The sequence below is a fragment of the Delphinapterus leucas genome, chromosome 3 (genome assembly GCF_059928025.1).
Source record: "Delphinapterus leucas isolate spDelLeu-1000000601 "Yukka" chromosome 3, BTC_Dleu_Yukka2, whole genome shotgun sequence".
Taxonomy (NCBI): Eukaryota; Metazoa; Chordata; class Mammalia; order Artiodactyla; family Monodontidae; genus Delphinapterus; species Delphinapterus leucas.
This window is the reverse complement of record NC_143131.1, coordinates 94,703,682-94,726,991: the sequence shown is the minus strand read 5'-3', so window position 1 is coordinate 94,726,991 and position 23,310 is coordinate 94,703,682. Positions and strand designations below refer to the sequence as shown.

At 36.6% G+C, this 23,310-nt stretch overlaps 1 long non-coding RNA gene across 5 annotated transcripts in view; it reads right to left on the bottom strand.

Annotated features, from left to right (window-relative positions):
* Positions 1–23,310, bottom strand: part of LOC111183562 (uncharacterized) — a 152,985-nt gene extending 129,675 nt beyond the window's left edge. For all 5 annotated transcript variants that reach the window (XR_016392734.1, XR_016392737.1, XR_016392735.1 and 2 more), the window contains exon 1: positions 1–23,310. This exon is cut by the window's left edge and continues 50,661 nt beyond it. This is a non-coding gene — a long non-coding RNA (uncharacterized LOC111183562).

Here is a 23,310-nt window from a genome sequence, read left to right as displayed (position 1 = left end):
AAAGTACAGTAGTACAGTACAAGAGCTGGCACTTCTTAGCAGTACCAGCTACATCACCGCTGCTTTTATGCTTGCTTCTGGACATCCTGGGCTTGAAACAAAAATACTGTACTACTGTACTCTATACAGTACTATAAAGTACACAAAAGCACAACCACTTGTAGAGGATGCATGCACGTGACAATGTACGCCAGACTTGTGAACTAACTTAAGTGATTGGACATGCAAATGCACGTTCGCATCTTTGAAAGTTCACAACTTGAAGGTTCATATGTAGGGGACTTACTGTAAATATCTATGCACCCAACATAAGAGCTCCCAAATACACAAAGTAAATATTAGCAGACATAAAGGGAGAAATTGACAGTAATACAATAATATTGAATAGTAAGGGACTTTAATATCCTACTATATCAATGGATAGATCATCCAGACAGAAAATCAGTAAAGAAATATTGGCCTTAAATGACACATTAAGCCTGATGGACTTAACAGATATACCACTGACCCTTGAAGAACATGTGTTTGAACTGTATGGGTCCACTTCTCTTTGGATTTATTTCACTACATAAATACTACAGTACTACACAATCTGTGGTTGGTTGAATCTGTGGATGTGGAAATGAAGATATGGCAAGGGGATTGCAAAGTTATACAAGAGGGCTGGTGCCTTTAACACCTGTTGTTCAAGGGTGAACCATATACAGAACATTCCACCCCAAAACAGAAGAATACACATTTTTTCAAGTACACATGGAACATTCCCCAGGATAGATGGCATGTTAGGTCACAAAACAAGTTGCAGTAAATTTAAGAAGATTAAAATAATATCAATCATATTTTCTGATTAAAACAGTATGAAACTAGAAATCAATTACATGAAGAAAACTGGAAAAACACAAATACATGAAGGTTAAACAATATACTTTTAAACAACCAATGGGTCACTGAAGAAATCAAAGAGGAAATAAGAAAACACCTGAAATGAAAGAAAATGGAAACACAATGTTTCAAAATCTACGGGATCCAGCAAAAATAAATCTAAGAGGAAGTTTATAGCAATACAGGCCTAACTCAGAAAACAAGAAAAATCTCAGTTAAACAACTAACCTTACACCTAAAGGAACAACTTAAAGAAAAACAAATAAAGCCCAAAAAGAGTAGAAGGAAGAAAATAATAAAGATGAAAGGAGAAATAAATATAATAGAGACTAAAAAAACAGAGACTAAAAAAATTAATAAAACTGAGAGCTGGTCCTTTAAAAAGATAAACAAAATTGATATACCTTTGGCCAGACTCATCAAGAAAAAAAGAAAAAGGTCCAAATAAATAAAATCAGAATTGAAAGAGGAGAAATTACAACTGACCCCACAGAAATACAAAGGATCATAAGAGATTATGACAAACAATTATATATCAACAAATTGGACAACCTAGAAGGACTGTATAAATTCCTAGAAACAACCTTCAACAACTAAATCAGGAAGAGGCAGAAAATCTGAACACATGAATCAATAGTAATGAAGTTGAATCAGTAATAAAGACCAACTCCCAACAAACAACAGTTGACATGTAAATTCTACCAAACATTTAAAGAAGAGCTAATACCTATCCTTCTCAAACTTGTCCAAAAAGTTGAAGAAAAAGGAATGCTTCCAAACTCATTCTAGGAGGCCAGCATTATCCTGATACTAAAAGCAGACAAAAACACTACAAAAAAAGAAATTTTCAGTCTAATATCCCTGATGAACATATATGTAAAAATCCTCAACAAATTATTAACAATCAAATTCAACAATACATTAAAAGGATCATACACCATGAACAAGTGGGATTCATCTCAGGAATGCAAGGATGGTTCACCATCTGCAAATCAATCAATGTGATACTCCACATTAAGAAAACAAGAAGGATAACAATCATATGATCATATCAATGATAAAGGAAACGCATTTGAAAAAATTCAATATCCATTTATGATCAAAACTCTCAACAAAGTGGATATAGCAGAAACACACCTCAACATAATAAAGGCCATATATTACAAGCCCATAACTAACATAATATTCAATGGTGAAAAGCAGAAAGCTTTTCATCTAAGATCAGGAACAAGATAAGGACGCCCACTCTCATCACTCTTATTCAACATAGTATTGGAAGTCCTAGCCACAGCAATCAGACAAGAAAAAGAGATAACAAGCAACCAAATTGGAAAGGAAGAAGTAAAACTCACTACTTGCAGATGACATGCTACTATATATAGAAAGCCCTAAAAACTCAACCAAAAAAGAAAACTATTAGAACTAATAAATGAATTCAGTAAAGTTGCAGGGTACAAAATCAGTATACAAAAATGTGTTGCATTTCTATACACTAATAATAAACTACCAGAAAGAGAAATTAAGAAAATGATCCCATTTACAACTGCATCAAAAAGAATAAAATATCTAGGAATAAATCTAACTAAGAAGATAAAAGATCTATACTCATAAAATGATAAGACAGATGAAAGACACTGAAGACAACACAAAGAGATGGACAGATACACCATGTTTATGGATTAGAAGAATTAATATTGTTAAAAATGACTGTACTCTCAAAGGCAATCTACAGAGTCAATACAATCCCTATTAAAATACCAATGGCATTTTTCACAAAAGTGGAACAAATAATCCTAAAATTTGATTGGAAACACAAAAGATCCCAGATAGGCAAAGCAATCTTAAGAAAGAAGAAGAAAGCTGGAAGTATCATATGCCCTGATTTCAAATTATACTATAAAGCTATAGTAATCAAAACTCCATGCTACTGGCATAAAAACAGACTCATAGATCAAAGGAACAGAATAGAGAGCCTAGAAATGAATGCATACTTATTTGGTCAATTAATTTACAACAAAGGAGCCAAGGATATACAGTAGAAAAAAGACAGTCTCTTCAATGAATGGTGTTGGGAAAACTGGGCAGCAAAATGCAAAAGAATAAAATTGGACCATATACAAAATTTAGCTCAAGGGCTTCCCTGGTGGTGCAGTGGTTGAGAGTCCACCTGCCAATGCAGGGGACACGGGTTTGTGCCCCAGTCTGGGAGGATCCCACATGCCGCGGAGCGGCTGGGCCTGTGAGCCGTGGCCGCTGAGCCTGCGCGTCCGGAGCCTGTGCTCTGCAACGGGAGAGGCCACAACAGTTAGAGGCCTGCGTACTACAAAGAAAAAAGAAAAAAAATTAGCTCAAAATGGATTAAAGATTTAAATATAAGAGCTGAAACCATAAAACTCCTATAAGAAAACATAGGTAGTGTGCTTGTTGACATCAGTCTTAGCAATATTTTTTTGGCTCTCTCCACAGGCCAGGGAAACAAAAGAAAAAATAATAAATGGAACTACACCAAACTAAAAAAGCTTTGCACAATGAAAGAAACCATCAACAAGATAAAAAAGCAACCAGCTGAATGGGAGAATATATTTGCAAATGATATATCATATGAGGGGTTAAGAACTCATGCAACTCAATACAAAAAAATAAACAGTCCAATTTAAAAATGGCAGGGACTGTGTAGGTATTTTTCCAATGAAGACATACAGATGGCCAACACATGAAAAGATGCTCAACATCACTAATCATCAGGTAAATGCAAATCAAAACCACAATGAGATGTCTCCTCACGTCTGTCAGAACTGCTATTATCAAAAAGATAAGAAAATAACGTGTTAGCAAGGACGTGGAGAAAAGGGAACCCACATATACACTGTTGGTGGGAATGTAAATTGGTGCAGCCACTATGGAAAACACTATGGAGGATCCTCAATGAGTTAAAAATGGAACTACCATAGATCCAGCAGTTCTGTTTCTGGGTATCCAAAGAAAACAAAAACACTAATTAGAAAAGATATATGCACCCTCAAGTTCACTGCAGTATTATTTACAATAGCCAAGATACAGAAGCAACCTAAGTGTCCATGAATGGATGAATGGATAAAGAATATGTGGTTATATATACAATGGAATATTTACTCAGTCATAAAAAACAACGAAATCTATCTTGCCAATAGCAACAGCATGGATGGACCTAGAGGGTATTATGCTAAGTGAAATAAGTCAGACAAAGAAAGACAAATACCACATGATCTCACTTATACGTGAAATCTAAAAAACAAGCAAACGAACAGAACAGAAACAGACTCATAGAACAAACTGGTGGTTGCTGGAGGGAGGCAGCCTGGGGGCTTGGGTGAAATAGGTCAAAGAGAATAAGAGGTATAAACCTACAGTTATTAAATAAATAAGTCATGGGATGTAATGTGCACTAAAGCAATATAGTCAATAATATTCCAATAACTCTGCATGGTGACAGATGACTACTACACTTATTGTGGTGGTCATTTGCAATGTATATAAATGTCGAATCACTGTTGTACACCGAAACTAATATAGTATTATATGTAAGCTATACTTCAAAAAAAAAGCAAAAAAAGAGAGACTATTAAAAAGGGAAAAACAAATACATTAAATCAGAAGCATGACATTTGATCTGTAAATATGCCATTTTCATTATATTGTCAAAGATGAGGAAAATATTACAAGTCACATTTGAAAAATCAGATTCATTTGTGTTGTAATATTTTTTCTTTCTCTATCTCCCACAACTATTGTGCTTCAAATCATTGCAAATTTAGAGTTAAAACTGTCTATAGGTGCCAATCTATAAAACCTAGTGTAACCAGCAAATTTCATTTGAGTCTTACTTGAGATCATTTACCTTAAACATCATTAGAAACTATTTTCATACTACATCAGGGAAGACTTTCAAATTTCTCTGAGAAATAAGTTTTCTATCTGCTATTCTATAAGCAATAAGTAGAATTATCAAACCAAAGAAATAGTAATACTACATAATTTAGCTATAACTTGCTATTATGTTCAGCAATTATATATTTCACATAGAACAAGAACTGGAAATCTGGTTATCTGGGTTCTGTCTCTGCCCAGAGTGGCTTTATATATTGATACATTTCATACCCCCAATAAACTAGTTAATTAAACATTAGCTAACATCTAAATTTCCTTCCATTTCAAAAACTCCATGACATTCTGAAAGTCTGCAAAAACAGGAAAATATAAACTTGAAATGATTATATTAGTACTGCTTTTCTATAACTTTTCTGCCAAAGTGACTCCAATGGCAAAGATGAAGGTACACATTTCTCCTTAACCACCTCATGGGCTGGTCTGGGGCATAGCTTGAGGCAGCTGTCTGAAGGAGGATTTTTTAAAATTTCTAGGTCTATCTTTAAATCCATTCCCCATTGCATTCCATAATATATCTATATTGCATTTAGTATAAAAATAATGTGTTTTCTAAAACTTAAAACACAAATTCACACTCTAGCAAGGTCTATTATGTTTATTGAATGACATTGAATATACCCCACAGACCACTTTATAATCCATAGCCTGATTTGAGAAATACATACAAGCAGCAGAGAAAAGGTGTCTATGCCAGGGGTGACACCTCAAGTGTTATGAGGCCGGGCAGGAAACACGATGAGTGGTATACGGCAGTAGCGCAGTAGGCTGTGGTGGGGCCCATGGCAATCTTTGGATAATCTAAAGGAACAGTTGCTACTCAGCTTCAACCAGTCTGTTGCCCAGTGTGACCAAATATTCTGATTCATCAAGGCAGGTGAAAAGACGAATTTTATATGAAATTTCTCCTCTTTGTAAAACATAATGCATACAAAATAAAACAGGTTAGATGGCCAGATTCAGTTCAAATTCTGCCTGGTTTTGAGTCCTCAATTCTAAAGCCTGCTTCAGGAAATGAGTTCAGTTACACAGGCGAGAGAGCGTCTCTGTGGAGGATGAAGTAGAAAACCATTTTCAAAGGGTCAGAGTGAAGGCTATGGACTTCTGAGGGCAACAGTGGAATTTTCTTCCTTTCAGTTAGATCATTAAAAGCAGAAAAGACATCAATTTTTCACAATCATCATGGGTAGCTTAGCCTGGAGGCAGAAGGCTGCATCAGACAGACCCTAGAAACTGACTTCCAGGTTGATGAGAAAGCTGTGCATTTTATGTTTGCATTTAACCTTGGAATAATGACAACGTATCTGAAAACCAGGTCAAAAAGCTATGGCATATAAATGAAATACATTTAAAACCACATGAGTATAACATACACCAAGCTATGGTCCATATAGCAAACTATGGTATGGGTGCTTCAATGTTTTCAATCATGTGAGAAAGAAAGCAAAGGAGCAACCAGAGACATTCAGAAGCTGGTCTGGTACCCACAGCAAGTCCATATTATTCTTTTATTGAACATTAACAATCTCAGAGTATACTAACCTCAGACAAGATTACTCTGAGACTATGGATTAAATGAGATAAAACTAGGTCATTATATAATTTTTTCTAAGCAGAGACAAAAATCAAGGTCACTGTGCCACCCACAAAATGCCAAACACCCCTGTTTCTTGGTTAAGATGAGTGATGGCTATCTTACCAGATAGATCTCTATGCTCATTCCGTTCCCCCCTTTCTATAGATAAGATTTAGATACCCAATCATAGAATTGCCCCTGCTTTCTGACAGCCAGCTTAGAGAAAAGCCCAGCTTTCTCAGACCCTCTCCCAAACCCTAGAACATCCTCTTACTAAGACACCAATAGTTCTCCATGGTGTGTGCTCTCCATTGTCACTATGGGTAATGAACTCAACTCATTTCATCACAGTTGTGTTCCTGCTGGCCTTTGGCTGAAGGGCATTGATGCATGTGAACAATCAGAATGGTTTAACACACAATGAATCATTCAGGTCAAAAGGAGATGACCTTGAAGGTAGCTGAAATGATTCTGCCCAGCATAACTCACTTTCCCTGCCAGGTCATGTCCTACTTCATTCTATTCTGTTCCTTTCATGTACTTGATTAGGCAATTTTTTCTGTCTCTGATGAATGCAGAGGGTTTGCAGGCCTTCCTGAGATTCATTATTCAGACAGCAAATAAGCAGTGTCTACACATCTATGTGACCTTACTCAAAAAGCCAATGAAGTATAAACATTCCTCTTAAAATGATCAAATTGAAAGTAAATATAGTGTTGTGCGGGAAATGGACGTTGAGGAAGGCAATGTGTGATTTTATGTTTTTTACATTCTCTTTTAGTTGCACAAAAGAGAAGCAATTAAATTCCAAAATGCTATTAAGCATGGAATTTAACAAGAAAATATATTCTGCTTTGTGTGACTTCAGAAGACAAATGGAGTCATGTCTAGCACAGGATGTAGTCTGGCAAATTTGTAGACACAAGGAAATGATTATATTCAGTTTGGGTAAATGAGTGTTAAGGCAGTGAAATGTAAAACCAGGACAGCCAATATTATTAGATGCCTGCAGCGTTTCCTTGACATTAATTCTGATGACAATACAGAGACAGGTATGTAGACATTTACTTCCAATTTGAAATAATATCAGAATTGTTAAACATTTATTATGGATTTGAAAACAAATATAAAGATAAAAAGAAAACAATGACCCATAATCCTGGTGATCTATTAAATGTAACATATCAATATATGCACCTAAGAAATACAAACAAAACAGAAAGTTACAAGTAAAATGTCTACTCTTCCTTTTGTTTCCAAACTGTTTCCCTCAATATAACCATTGTTGTTAATTTCTATATATCCTTTGAAAATGAGATATTTCAATGAGACATCACCACACTTCTTAGAAGAGTTTTCTAATAAACTTATTAGAAGAGCTTTAAAAAATGTAGTATAACTGAATGCTGGTGACTACAGAGAAACCGAAACTCTCACACATTGCTGGTCAGAATATAAAATGGTACAGCCACTCTGGAAAATTGTTTGGCGGTTTCTTATAAATTTAAATATGACCTATATTTAACTATATAGGTCCTTGCATTCCTATATATTTAACTATATGACCCAGAAATCACACTCTTGGGCATTTAACCCAAACAAATGGAAACTTGTATTAACACACACACACCAAAACCTGTGTGTAAATGTTCATGGAAGCTTTATTTATAAAACCAAAAATTGCAAACAACCCAAATGTCCTTGGGTGAATGGTTAAGCAAATTCTGGTACATCCATATAATGGAACATACTCATCAATAAAAAAGAACAAACTATTTATATATACAACAAACAGAATTGTTCTCAAGGGAGGGCCTTATACTTAGTAAAAATTAGCCTCAAAAGTAATTCCATTTAAATAACACCTTCAAAATTATAAAACTCTAGGCTAACAACTTATTAGTGGTTGTCAGAGTAGCTGGGGAATAGGATAGCAGAAAGGAGTTCCTTTGAGCTGATGGAACAATTCTTAATTGTGGTGGTAGCTACACAACTCTATATATGGGATAAAATTGCATAGAATCACACACACACACAGAGGAATGTATGTAAAAACAGTGCAAACTGAATAAGATCTGTAGTATTACAACAATGTCAATTTTGTGGTTGTGATATTGTACTATGGTTAGACAAGATATTACTTTTTGGCGATGCTAGATGAAAGGTAGGCAGGTCTTTCTACAGTATTTTTGCAACCTCCTGTGAGCCTACAATGATTTCAATATAAAAAATTTTTTTTAAGTTACATATATTCTTTTGGCTACAAGTAGCAGAAAATTCTAATTCAATTGGCTTAAAAAATAGGAATATCTTACTATCTCATCCAACAAGAAGTATGGAGATGGGTTAGCTCTGGGACTAATTAATTAAGTGCTCATTAGCATCATCCAGGACCCAGGACTTTTCCTTATTTCTGCCCTGTCATCATTAGCACATAAGCTTGGTCCTTAGGCTAGCCTGTTTCATGGCCCCGAGATGGCTATCAAAGTTAAAAGTTATCACATCCAGTGGTAGAGGGACAATTTCCTATTAGTGTCTCTTTTAATCACAGAGGCAAACATTTTCCAGAAGCCCTCCTGCTAACTCTCTCTCATGTCTGATTGGCAGGGTCACATGCCAACTCCGGATGCAAATGCTGGGGCTAGGGGAGCTAGAGGGAGTGTCAGGGTTGGGGAAGTGTAAGCAGGGATGGAACCACCATGATTGATGTAGACCAACCATGATCCACTCCAGGAGTTTCAAAAGAAGATGAATGTCTACAACTAACAGTTAAATATATTAATGCATGTGCACACAATAATATACCACACCGCCATAAAAATGAACTAGCTATTTATGGGATGATATAAAAAATTCTCAAAAATATAACATAAAATGAAAGAAATAAGGTACAGAAGCATATATATATAACATAATGCTTATTGGGCAAATTTTTCAAAAGGATAGCAAACAACATTCATGTTATGAACTGAATGCTTGAGTCCCCTCCAAACTCACATTGAAATTCTAAGCCCCAAGGTGATGGTATTAGAGGGTAGGGACTTTGGGAGATAATTATGTCATGAAGGTGGAGCCCAGTCATCTATATGCCAGAAAGCAGGCCCTCATTACACAATGGATCTGCTGGTGCCTTCATCTTGGACTTCCCAGCCTCGAGAAATGTTAGAAATAAATATTTGTTGTTTAAGCTTCCAGTCTACGGTATTTTTATTAAAGTAGCTCAAACTGACCAAAACAGTTAGTATATTCTAATTCCTTGCTTTTCATCCTTTCCTTTAGGACCTCTATTTTATTCAGGAAAATACGTAATTTATTTGATTAATAGGGCAAGTTGCCATACCTTCACTACTATCAAACCTATTCATTTTTGCCAATTCAATAGATTTCAAAAGGGATGTCACTATTGTTTAGACATATATTTTTAATGAGTGAGGTTAAACATCTTTCCACATGCTTTTGACATTTGACTTTATTTTCTTTAACATTTTCAATCAAGTTGTTTTTCTTTTAGTTATTGAATTATGTGAATTTTTTATAAACCTAAGGAAATTACCTTTTTATCTGTCATTAAAGTTGCAAATATTTTCCATTTTTGTTATTTTGTTTTACTTTGTTTATACCATTGGCTATGTGGAACTTCCTAATTTTCATATAATTAAACTTATCAAAGTTCTCCCTTTCTAGGTTTTATAACCTGCTTTGAAAGGCTTTTTCTATAAGATTATAAGTAAATCCACCCAGCTGCCTTATAGAACTTTCTCAGTGGTATAAATGTTCTACATCTACACTATCCAATATGGTAGCCACTAGCTCCAAAGGGTGGGGCACTTGAAATGCAGTTAGTAAAACATAGGACTTGAATTTTCACTTTATTTAATTTTAATTAACTTTAATTTTAATGTAAATAGCTACAAGTGACTGGTGGCTACCATGTTGGACAGTGCAATTTTAAAGTCTTTATGGTTTTATTTTCTAAAATATCTAAATGTTTGAGTCATTAGGAATTTATTTGGATAAAAGGAGTGAATTATCAGGATTTATATCAGTGATTTCTGTGCTATGTTAGTAATACCTACTACCTTAAGATTCAAATGAAAGTTATGGAAGCTATCCCCAGAAAAATAAATATGTGGAGATATAGAGTTCTGAAGCTTATATTCCAGTGGCATGAAATAAATAATACACAAGTACATCATAAATCAAGATAATTTCTGATGATGATAAGAATCAAGAAGGAAATAAGTTATGAGACAAAGATTGTGTGGGATGGAGGGTGGGAGACACTACTTTGTCACTACTTAGAGACAATAGACAAAAAAAGTTCTTCTTGGGAGAGGACGTTTGCACTGGACGCTCAATGATGAGTAGGAGCCAGCACCCCAAAAAGCTGGATAAAGAGCATAGAGGCTGAGGAACAACAAGAGCAAAGACTTGGATACAGGAGTAAGTTTCATTCTTTGGAGGTCATTAAAGAGATCTGGTATAGTTAGAGCCTAGTGAATGAGGAAGAGTTAGATGACATGAGATTAGAGGGCTCATGGGGCCACACCATATCTCTGCTGGATTGTGAAATTAAAGCTTAAGCAAGCTAAGTAAGTAGACCGAGTTCACACATGGTTGAAGTGGCAGAGTCAGGACCCCAGTTACTCCAAAGTCCCTACTCTCATCCACCGCAGTGCCTGTCCTATGGTGTCCTTCTGATTCCAGTCTGCTTCTCCACGGCTTAAATAATGTCACTTGATATACCCTCTAGTCTCATGTTTTGCTCCCAATATTCCATCATCCCAAACTACTGACATGTCCTCAGAGAAGTCATCCTGGATTTGTTCTAATGGCTCCTTATGCCTGTAAAGCCCTCTCTTGCCATTTATGCCTGATAAACAGTTATTCATCTCAGCTGTCATATTACATCCTGATCCTCTGACCTTCCTAAAGCCCCTCCAGGTACATTGACCCCTTCCTTAATAACCCACTGTAGCCTGTGCACATTGCTATGGAGCTACTTATGACAATTGATGGCACATTTTGTTACTATTTTGTCACTTCCAACTAAATCTCAAGTTCTTTAATGCCACAGATCATGTCTTACTCATCTTAGCACACTAACACATACACTTTTTTGAATGAATGACTAATGAGTCAATTTCCACAGAAGGACACACTTTCCATTATGTTCCCTGTTATGAACCATGGACAAGCACACTACAGTGCTCAGCTGATAATGCCAATAAAGGGTCTATTTGTCCTGAACTGTGGAGCTGAGGTTTGATTGGTGTTTCAGCCACACTGTTGACTTCCTAATATATTATGATAAAGCTTTCAAGCTCTCCATATTGTCGAATTAAGTCCTATCTAATAAGGAGCCTATCATTTTTATCTTTCCCTTGAGTTCTTGGTTAATAATTATTTAATTTTCTACTCACCACATTCTGGAAAGTCTAGTCTATTATTCTCAAAACCCACACAGACTTGATGCTTTGTATTCATGCTATGTTAAACATGCAGGAAGCTTAGAAGATTTTATACTGACCAACATGATTTTCAAGCCATTACTTGAGTATCTAATGTCAAAAATTACTCTCCCATTTAAAGAGGGACTTAAATAGCTTTGCCTTGAATGAATTAGTGGCTTGGTATGATCCAGGTTTCATTTTCTGTGTCATGACTTAGTTTGATTTAACACTGATTGAACAAGCTGAGTAAATATAAACTAATTTTTTCAGGAATGATGCTTTGATCATTTAGCTGTCTATGTGGCTTATATCTATAGTCATTATGGAGAGAAACCAAGAAACAGAATTGAAGCAATGTTATATGCATTGGAGAATCACTGGTCATCTAATGTGTGTGCACAAAGTGACCTTGTCAAATTAGCAAAGGAAACATCAAGTGCTGTGGAACTTTAAAGTCATGTAATCAAGTATCAGAGCCAAGGTCTACCTTAGACCAGATGACTTAGAACAAAATTTATTGGCAGTACCTGAGTCCTTCCTTTCAATGTCCAATCTACTCGTAAGAGTGCAGTGAAATTAATAATGTCATCTGATTGGGAAGTGTAATACCACCATGATAATATGTTCTAATTAAAGCACTCCAACTTGGGAGGGCCATCAACATCTGAAGGCAGCCCACAAAAGATGCCAAAGGATCTAATTGTGCTTTCGATGGAATCATTCATACAACTGGAATATTTTGCCAAGAACGTATAAGACTCAACTTTTGCTTCCAGTATAGCCATGTAGTGCATCCTGAACCTTATCTTTGCAGATTAACAACTATAAACTCAGGACAAAATACAAAAACAAAGCAAAGCAAATGAGAAATGTTCTACCTATAGTAGAATGAATAAAACAAGGCTGAATCTGGAGAAGAGTCACTTGGAAGAAGAGATTAGCAGTGTGAGTTGCTCATTTCTAAAGTTTCTAGCCTGAGAGCAGTTCATTGTTCAAACCATGTCTTTCTCCAATCATATGTTCTCCTGCTCAAAATATACAGTGGTTCCCTATGTCCTATATGATAAACTCAAAACTTAAAAAAAAATATCATTCAAAGCCCTTTGTGATAAGGTCTGACTTTACAACTTCATATCATTTCAATCACCAGGTCTTCCAGGTTTCTGGACTCCTATTCAAGTCAGCTCCTCCTCTTGGGCACTGGATCCCGTTTCCATGTGCCAGCTCAAGAACATGTTTCTTCCAGTTGTCCCCTTTCTTGCCTGCCTCATTCCTTTTCTCTTCCAATCTCTGTATCCCTTCAGCTACTGCTCCAGCTCTTAAATACTTTTTATAACTAAGTCCTTGAGAGAGTTGTTTATAGTCTTTCCATTCAGTCTCTCTAGAACCTACTCCAATTATGCTTTATCCCTCCAATCCTCCACTGAAACTGCTCTTGTTAAGTCACTAATGACTTTCCAGTTGCTAAATCTAGTAGTCGATTCACACTTCTCAAACTACGTGAACTACCAATAGCAGTTGTCACATCTGATCACTGCCTTTTCCTTAAAACACCTTATTCTCTTGCCCTTTGGTATGCCACACTCTCCTAGGTCTCCTTTTCCTCAATAGCTGTTCCTTCTCTGTCTCCTTTACTGGATTCTCCTGACCTCCTGGATCTCTAAAGACTGAAGTCCCCGAGCATAATTCCTCAGAACGATTCTCTTTCTACATTCCCTTCCTAGGTGATCCCATCTATTCCTAAAGTTTTGAATATCAACAATACAATTAATAATCATGAACTTATATATCAAGCCCTGATCTCTTCACTGAACCTCAATCTGTGATATCTAATTGCCTACTCAACATCTCCAACTTGGATGGCCAATAGATGTCTCAGACTTTACATATCATAAACTGAATTCTTGATTCCAACCCCATCCCCACCTTGCTGCCCAACTTGTTTTTCCTGTGATCTTCTCCATCTCAGTCAATAACAACTCTGTCCTTCTTGTTGGAGTCAGGTCCAACATTAGTATCATCTTTCATTCCATTCTTTCTCTCATATTTTAATATGCAACTAATTAGCAAAACCTATTGGCTTTACCTTCAAAATACTGATCACTTATCACTACCACCCTAGTCTGAACTTTATTATCCACAACCACCAGAGACAAATAAATTCCCATTCAATAAACAACTTCCGTCATCACCAAAATAAAAGGGAAATGTCCTCTACACTGTAGCTGGTGTGCAGGAAGTGACGACACTGCCACAGTGGGCAGTGCACTGCATTAGGAATCTGGAGACGGAGGCCTCTGTTCTGACAGATGCATGTGACCCTGAGACAATCCACCTCATTTCATTTTGTTCATATCTTTAGTATTGTATTTATTCACTCAACCACATTGCATTCTGTTTATTACAAGGGCCTCTTGTAAACACATGGTCATCTAAGGGCAGGGACCATTCTTTCTTTCTGATGGGACTGAAGTAGGTGCTTACTAAGTGTTTATTGGAATAGTAGTTGTTTTTGAAGATTTTAGTTGGGTTGAATTAGGAGCAGATAATAAGAAACTGAAACCAAGATCAATTAAAGGAATACTTCAATAATCCAGATAGAAATGATAGGGAACCAATGCATATGAAAGTTGGAATGGAGATAAAGGAACTAACTGTGTAGATGAGTTTCTGTTAGAGGTGACAAGAATTGGATGAATAATTTAGGTATAAGGGAGGAGTCACTAATGACCCTGATGTTTCTTGCTTGGGAAAATATGTGAATGGGATTGTCATTAGCTAAGGTAATGAAAGCAGAAGGATGAAGTTTAGGAAATGTAGAGATTGGAAAACTAATGAGATCCATTTTAGGTGTGCCTTCCTGAAGTGGTTTTGAGCATTGAGTTGAAAATACTCAATAGTAATTTGGCAAAACAAATGTGAAGCTCGGAGTGGGGGATGTGGTGATTGGTGATATCATAGTAATTAACACCAGGGTGGATGAAACTGGCTAGAGAGTATGTAAAGAAAGAAGAAGGAGTAGTCCTAAATTCTGGAGGACACAACTCAAGGGGAAGATGGAGAAGCTGATACAGCAGAGCTAGAAAAAATGTGCTTGGTGGACAAGAAGAAAACCAAAACAGTATTAGAAACCAATGGGGACAAACCTTCAAGATGGGGGGATTAGTTACCACCACCAAAGCCCACAAAGAGATGAAATAAGATGAGGACTAAAAGACGACAATTGATGGTTTACATTAGCCATTTCAGTTCTGTAGCCAAGAGAGAAGTCAGAGGGCAAAGCAGTGAATGGAGGAGTGACGTTAAAACACGTTAAAAATAGATACACCCTTTCCAGAAGTCTTGTGATGTCAGGAAGGAGAAAGAGGACATTAAAGATCGAGGCAGGCTTGGTATGCAATTTTTTTTTGAATGAGGGAGACTTAATCATGCTTTTAGGGTCCAAAGAAGAGGGAATCACAATAGGTAAACATTATGGGGGGAAAAATAATAAGCAAAATTCCACAGGAGACAAGGCTCTAAAGTACAGACTGAGAAAAGGACATAGAAAAGAGAAGGGAAATATCATTAACTTACTCATCCATTCATACCTTCAAAAAACGTTTACTGGGCATCTACTATATGCTAGGCACTGTTCTAGATCCTTGGGATATATCCATGAAGAAAACACAGAAGCCTTCCTTTATGAAGCTAATGTCCTAGCAAGACTGATAGAAAGGGGGGGGTATAACATAACAAAGAACACAATAAATATATAAATTAAGGTTTGTTAGAAAGTGACAAATACCATAAATTAAAAGATAGAGCACTTGGTGGGGAGAGGTAACGGGGATTGAGAGAGTCAAGACTGGAGATTGGGTTATACTTTTTTCATCGCATTGTCAAAGTACAGATAATTGAAAAAGTATGATTTGAAGGAAATGAGGGGATTAGCCACGTGTTACATGGGCAAAAGGAAAGGATGGGCACAGACATACATAAATATGGAGGAAGAGAGAGAAAATTTGCATTTTTAGTATCAGAGAAATACAGATAAATTAACTGTCAAAGGAAAAAATATTGGTGCAATTTAGCTGTATGTTTATAGGTATGAAGAGCCAGAAAAAAAGAATTACAGTTGGCCCTTTGTACCCGTGGGTTCAACATCCATGAATTCAACAAGGAGCAGATCAAAAACTTTTTTTTAATTCCAGAAAGTTCCAAAAAGTGAAACTTGAATTTGTCCAACGTTGGCCACTATTTACATAGCATTTACATTGTATTAGGTATTAGAAGTAATCTAGAGATGATTTAAACTGCATGGGAAGATGTATGTAGCTTAATGCAAATACCACATCATTTTGTATAAGGGACTTGAGCATCTGCAGATTTTGGCATCTGTGGTGATTCTGCAATCAATCCCCCATGGATCCTGAGGGATGACTGCAATCTCTTTATGGTTCTCTGGGGAGCCACTCTGGTATCTCTGGTCTTAGTATATTAAACCTCTGCTAGCAGTGGGGTCAATGAAAGGTCACAGAGGCCCCACAGTTAATTAACAGACTGCTTCTATCAGTCACACCACAGAGAATCTAAGCATGTAGTTCAATCTCATTATTACAAAACAGCCAAGCAAGGAACTTCACAGTTATTTCTCATACCTCTCTTTACTGATTCATTTGGTTAGCAATAATTTATTATTAAACTAAATTTACTCAGAATGCTCATGCACATAGGTAAATAATGCCTCTAGCCTCACATATGAAGCAAACTTAAATAAAATTACACACTACTGGTGGAATTCCTCTTTCAACCAAAGACAGTGACACCATCAAGGAAAAGTTGGTCTAGACGGTAGGAAGTGTTTGACATTTCATCAAACCAAGAAAGGATGATTGCATACTTTATGTCCAATTTTCTTGCATGTTGCCTTTTTTCAGGGTCCAGGAGAGTATGGCTCCTGGTTGAAAATGGCATCGTTCTAGCCACAGTGACGTACACTCAAAACTTCCCACAGTGAAGAGCTTTGAAAGATGAAACTTCAGATTGCCACAAAAACCACTGGAGAAGCTGAGGAATTTCCGTTAACTATGAAAAGTGAAGGAGTAAGAATGAGAAAAGCTATTCTGATTTGTCACCTGTCTAAAAGAAGGTAGAAAGATTTTGTGTTCCTCTTCCACCACCTGACTCCCCACCCAGAGACTCTAACTCAGAAAACAATTTTTAAATATGGTCTGTCAGTTCTTAATTTATGTTTCTCAAGTGAGCAGATGATGCCTCCCTTTGTTGCTTCTCTATATCCATTGAGAGGCAATAAATCATCACACCAAAAATGGGGGGCTAGGACCAGGCATTGTGACACAGTATAATCAAGGGTGTACAGACCCTACAGAGAGGTACTCTAGTTGAGCATAGACATTCCCTGGCAGAAAAAGCCCTGGCAGTGGTTTGCCCTGTAATTATAGCTTCGCATGGATTGCATCTGTTCAAAATGTCAGACAGCCAAGAGTGGGGAGCAAGGGAAGCTCCCACCTCAGTACAGCCAAGATGTATTAGACAAATGCCTGCTCAACATTAGGAATTTGGCTGGATGCTGTCCACATCAATCTCTCCTCTAAACAGTAGATTTGACAAGGGGATTTGACCGGTAGCCAAGTTGACACTGAGAAAAGCCAAGGGAATTCCACACATCCAGTCTTTTGACAGAGTATAGATATTTCCTGCTTTGTTTGAATCAAAGTGAGAAAAAAGCTTTGGACCTATGGGAATAAGGGGAAAGGATCATTATCCTATACATTCAGAGAAACAGTGGATGAGTAAAATTACTTCTTACAAGAAATAGGTATTTTGGAAAACGTGTCACTCAAAGACCCAAGAAGCTATTGTCTATATAAAGAAAATCACAAGAAGTGAAAGGCAAGGCAAAAATACAACAGGATGAGTTGCAAAGATATTAAGTTAAGATAAAAAGGAGCTTAATGCATTGCAAAAGAGTATAATGAAATGAAAATTTCACTAGATATAGTAAAATCCTCACTAAAGGAAGGAAAAGCAGAAGTATTATATCAGAATTTGAAATCATAGATGTGGAAAAGAATCTTGGGGAAATGAGTTAGAGCCCAGGAATGTAAATATTCCTTTGTTGGTAGAGAAAGCACTGAAATAAGAAATTTAATGGAAATCAGAGAAGAGAGCAAAATCCAGATCATGTATCTAAACTCTACCCATCCCCATATGCCTGCATGTATATCCATAGCCTCCAGCACAAGAAAAGTAAAAGGGAAGCAACACCTCATAAAGTATGATTTGGAAGGAAAGAGAAAACAGATTCAGATTAGGCATGATGAATGCTAAGAAGAATTAACCCACATTATGTTAGAGTATAAGAAGATCTGGACAGAACCACTCAAATATAAGCAAGAGGAAAAGCAGCAGCATGGCATTTCTGCAAGTATTCTCTGCTGGTTATCTCCCATTTGTCCTTCTCTCCAGGCCCTTTCCACCCATCTCCTGAATCCTCTATGTCTTGGAAGGTTGACCTTTATCACGTTTACCTTTTGGCTCCCTGTTGGAAGACACTTGCAAAAGTTTAGAGGAAAGGAGAGGAGTAAGGCTGGGGAATTTATTCCCTCTCTCTCATCTGACCTCATATGACCATGGAGAAGCTTAGCCCTCTATAAAAGGCCACAGTTTCTATCAGGTGGCCTTTTCTGCAGCTGTCTTCTATGGGCTCCAGGAGCTATGCCATCTCTTCACCCCTTAAAGCTTGGGGGTGGAAATGGATCCCTGCTGTTGCTGGCTGAGGGATGCTGCACTAGTTTTTGTTGGTTTGGGCATCCCAGAAGCCTGCCTATACCTTTGTAAACAGTTTCTTTATTAAACTTTCCTCAATAATCCCAGTTTTCAGGTACCATCAGTTTCCTGCCAGAACCTTCAATGAAACATATACTACAGAAAAGAAAAAGAAAGAAAAAAACAGCATGCAAAAGGGAGAGAAATAGCTCAGAATCGAAGAAAACTTAACCCATGTAACAAGATTCCTTGCATATTTTTGCAATGGATTGTGGGAGCCTTTAGTTCAATGAATAAGAGCTCAAAAACAAAGAATAAAATTTAAAAGGAGACTACAGAAAGAATGCAACAAATCGATAATCAATACAATGAACTACTGTCACTCATTACTGATATATAATTTTATATAGCAAAAAACAGAATGAATAGAGCTGAGAAGCAAATTAATGACATTGAGAAAGCCACAATAAATGCAAAAGAAAGAATATATACTAAAGCAACTAGATTTAGAAACAAGGTATGTGGAAAGACAAATACAGTATAATATAAAGATAATCAAGGTCTTTGAAGTAAAGAACCCCAAAAGTGATGCCAAAAATATTCTTAAATATTTAGGCAGAATTAAACCTGCAAATAAAACTGGCATATTTTTTGAATTAAATAGATCAATATCAAGATTTCTGGGAAATAAACTTTAACAATAAAAAAGAATTCTTTAGGCATCCAGACACAGAGAGCAAAGTATCAAAAAGGCTGAGAAATCACACCAGCCTCAGTTTTCCCCACAGCAATAACCACTGTAGAAGATTAGGAGACATGTCTACGCGACTAAGGGGAAGCAAGTAGAAATAAACAGTGTCATACTCAGACACATTAAAATTCAATTATAAAGGTAAGAGGAAAACACAATCAAATGCGAAAACACCCAAGGACAACTATAACTCCCACAAAAACTTTTTGAAAAATTGCCCCATAATGAAAACCAGCCAAACAACAATAAAATAGAAATAACATTTAGAGCAAGCAAGAAATTGTGACAGAAAGCCTGGTGGAAAGCAGTGAATCCATTTAGACATACAACAAACAATGAAAGAATTATGGTTGGGAAAAAAAACTTTAAATGTTACAAATGCTAAAAAATAAAATTAAGCAACAGAAAACACAAAGGGGACAGGAGAGGAGAAGGAATCGATTCATTGTTCAGAGCTGGGAGTCAATAAATATTTATAAAAATAGAAACATGTCTATTACGGATTTTTTTTCTTAACATTAAAGAAATGTTTTAGAAATAAATCTCTTGAAGTAACAGATATTAATCTGAAGTTTAATAATTCATTTGATTTTCTTTCAGTTTTCTTTTGTTCTGTTAAGTTCAAATACAATTAAATTTAGCACTTGTTTTGAATAAGAATATGCTGCAATTTTTTTTTTAATTCTTGAATGATATTTTATTTATTTTTTTATACAGCAGGTTCTTATTAGTCATCAATTTTATACACATCAGTGTATACATGTCATTCCCAATCGCACAATTCATCACACCACCACCACCACCCACCGCCGCTTTCCCCCCTTGGTGTCCATACGTTTGTTCTCTACATCTGTGTCTCAATTTCTTCAACCAGTTCACCTGTACCATTTTTCTAGGTTCCACATACATGCATTAATATACGATATTTGTTTTTCTCTTTCTGACTTACTTCACTCTGTATGACAGTCTCTAGATCCAACCACGTCTCAACAAATGACACAATTTCGTCCCTTTTTATGGCTGAGTAATAGTCCATTGTATATAGGGACCACAACTTCTTTATCCATTTGTCTGCCGATGGGCATTTAGGTTGCTTCCATGACCTGGCTATTGTAAATAGTGCTGCAATGAACATTGGGGTGCATGTGTCTTTTTGAATTATGGTTTTCTCTGGCTATATGCCAGTAGTGGGATTGCTGGGTCATATGGTAATTCTATGTTTACTTTTTTAAGTAACCTCCATACTGTTCTCCATGGTGGCTGTATCCATTTACATTCCCATCAACAGTGCAAAAGGGTTCCTTTTCTCCATACACTCTCCAGCAGTTGTTATTTGTAGATTTTCTGATGATGCCCATACTAACTGGTGTGAGGTGATACCTCATTGTAATTTTGATTTGCATTTCTCTAATAAATAGTGACGTTGAGCAGCTTTTCACATGCTTCTTGGCCACCTGTATGTATTCTTGGAGAAATGTCCATTTAGGTCTTCTGCCCATTCTTGGATTGGGTTGTTTGTTTTTTTAATATTGAGATGCATGAGCTGTTTATATATTTTGGAGATTAATCCTTTGCCCATTGATTCGTTTGCAAATATTTTCTCCCATTCTGAGGGTTGTCTTTTGTTCTTGTTTATGGTTTCCTTTGCTGTGCAAAACCTTTGAAGTTTCATTAGCTCCCATTTGTTTATTTTTGTTTTTATTTCCATTACTATAGGAGGTGGATCAAAAGAGATCTTGCTGTGATTTATGTCAAAGAGTGCTCTTCCGATGTTTTCCTCTAAGAGTTTTATAGTGTCCGGTTTTAAATTTAGGTCTCGAATCCATTTTTTTTTTTAACATCTTTATTGGGGTATAATTGCTTTACAATGGTGTGTTAGGTTCTGCTTTATAACACAGTGAATCAGTTATACATATACATATGTTCCCTTATGTCTTCCCTCTTGCGTCTCCCTCCCTCCCACTCTCCCTATCCCACCCCTCCAGGCTGTCACAAAGCACCGAGCTAATATCCCTGTGCCATGCGGCTGCTTCCGACTAGCTATCTACCTTACTACGTTTGTTAGTGGGTATATGTCCATAACTCTCTCTCTCCCTGTCAAAACTCACCCTTCCCCCTCTCCATATCCTCAAGTCTGCTCTCCAGTAGGTCTGCGTTTTTATTCCTGTCTTACCCCTAGGTTCTTCATGACATTTTTTTTTCCTTGAATTCCATATATATGTGTTAGCATACGGTATTTGTCTTTTTCTTTCTGAGTTACTTCACTCTGTATGACAGACTCTAGGTCTATCCACCTCATTACAAATAGCTCAATTTCATTTCCTTTTAAGGCTGAGTAATATTCCATTGTATATATGTGCCACATCTTCTTTATCCATTCATCCAATGATGGGCACTTAGGTTGTTTTCATCTCCGGGCTATTGTAAATAGAGCTGCAATGAACATTTTGGTACGTGACTCTTTTTGAATTTTGGTTTTCTCAGGGTATATGCCCAGTAGTGGGATTGCTGGGTCATATGGTAATTCTATTTGTAGTTTCTTAAGGAACCTCCATACTGTTCTCCATAGTGGCTGAACCAATTCACATTCCCACCAGCAGTGCAAGAGTGTTCCCTTTTCTCCACACCCTCTCCAGCATTTATTGTTTCTAGATTTTTTGATGATGGCCATTCTGAGTGGTATGAGATGATATCTCATTGTAGTTTTGATTTGCATTTCTCTAATGATTAATGATGTTGAGCATTCTTTCATGTGTTTGTTGGCAGTCTGTATATCTTCTTTGGAGAAATGTCTATTCAGGTCTTCTGCACATTTTTGGATTGGGTTGTTTGTTTGTTTCTTATTGAGCTGCATGAGCTGCTTGAAATTTTGGAGATTAATCCTTTGTCAGTTGCTTCATTTGCAAATATTTTCTCCCATTCTGAGGGTTATCTTTTGGTCTTGTTTTATGGTTTCCTTTGCTGTGCAAAAGCTTTGAAGTTTCATTAGGTCCCATTTGTTTATTTTTGTTTTTATTTCCATTACTCTAGGAGATGGGTCAGAAAGGATCTTGCTGTGATTTATGTCATAGAGTGTTCTGCCTATGTTTTCCTCTAAGAGTTTGATAGCTTCTGGCCTTACATTTAGGTCTTTAATCCATTTTGAGCTTATTTTTGTGTATGGAGTTAGGGAGTGATCTAATCTCATACTTTTAGATGTAGCTGTCCACTTTTCCCAGCACCATTTATTGAAGAGGCTGTCCTTTCTCCACTGTACTTTCCTGCCACCTTTATCAAAGATAAGGTGTCCATATGTGCGTGGGTTTATCTCTGGGCTTTCTATCCTGTTCCATTGATCTATCTTTCTGTTTCTGTGCCAGTACCATACTGTCTTGATTACTGTAGCTTTGTAGTATAGTCTGAAGTCAGGGAGCCTGATTCCTCCAGCTCCTTTTTTCGTTCTCAAGATTGCTTTGGCTATTCGGGGTCTTTTGTGTTTCCATACAAATTGCGAAATTTTTTGTTCTAGTTCTGTGAAAAATACCAGTGGTAGTTTGATAGGGATTGCATTGAAAATGTAGATTGCTTTGGGTAGTAGAGTCATTTTCACAATGTTGATTGTTCCCATCCAAGAACATGGTATATCTCTCCATCTATTTGTATCATCTTTAATTTCTTTTATCAGTGTCTTATGATTTTCTGCATACAGGTCTTTTGTCTCCTTAGGTAGGTTTATTCCTAGATATTTTATTCTTTTTGTTGCAATGGTAAATGGGAGTGTTTTCTTGATTTCACTTTCAGATTTTTCATCATTAGTATATAGGAATGCCAGAGATTTCTGTGCATTAATTTTGTATCCTGCTACTTTACCAAATTCATTGATTAGCTCTAGTAGTTTTCTGGTAGCATCTTTAGGATTCTCTATGTATAGTATCATGTCATCTGCAAACAGTGACAGCTTTACTTCTTCTTTT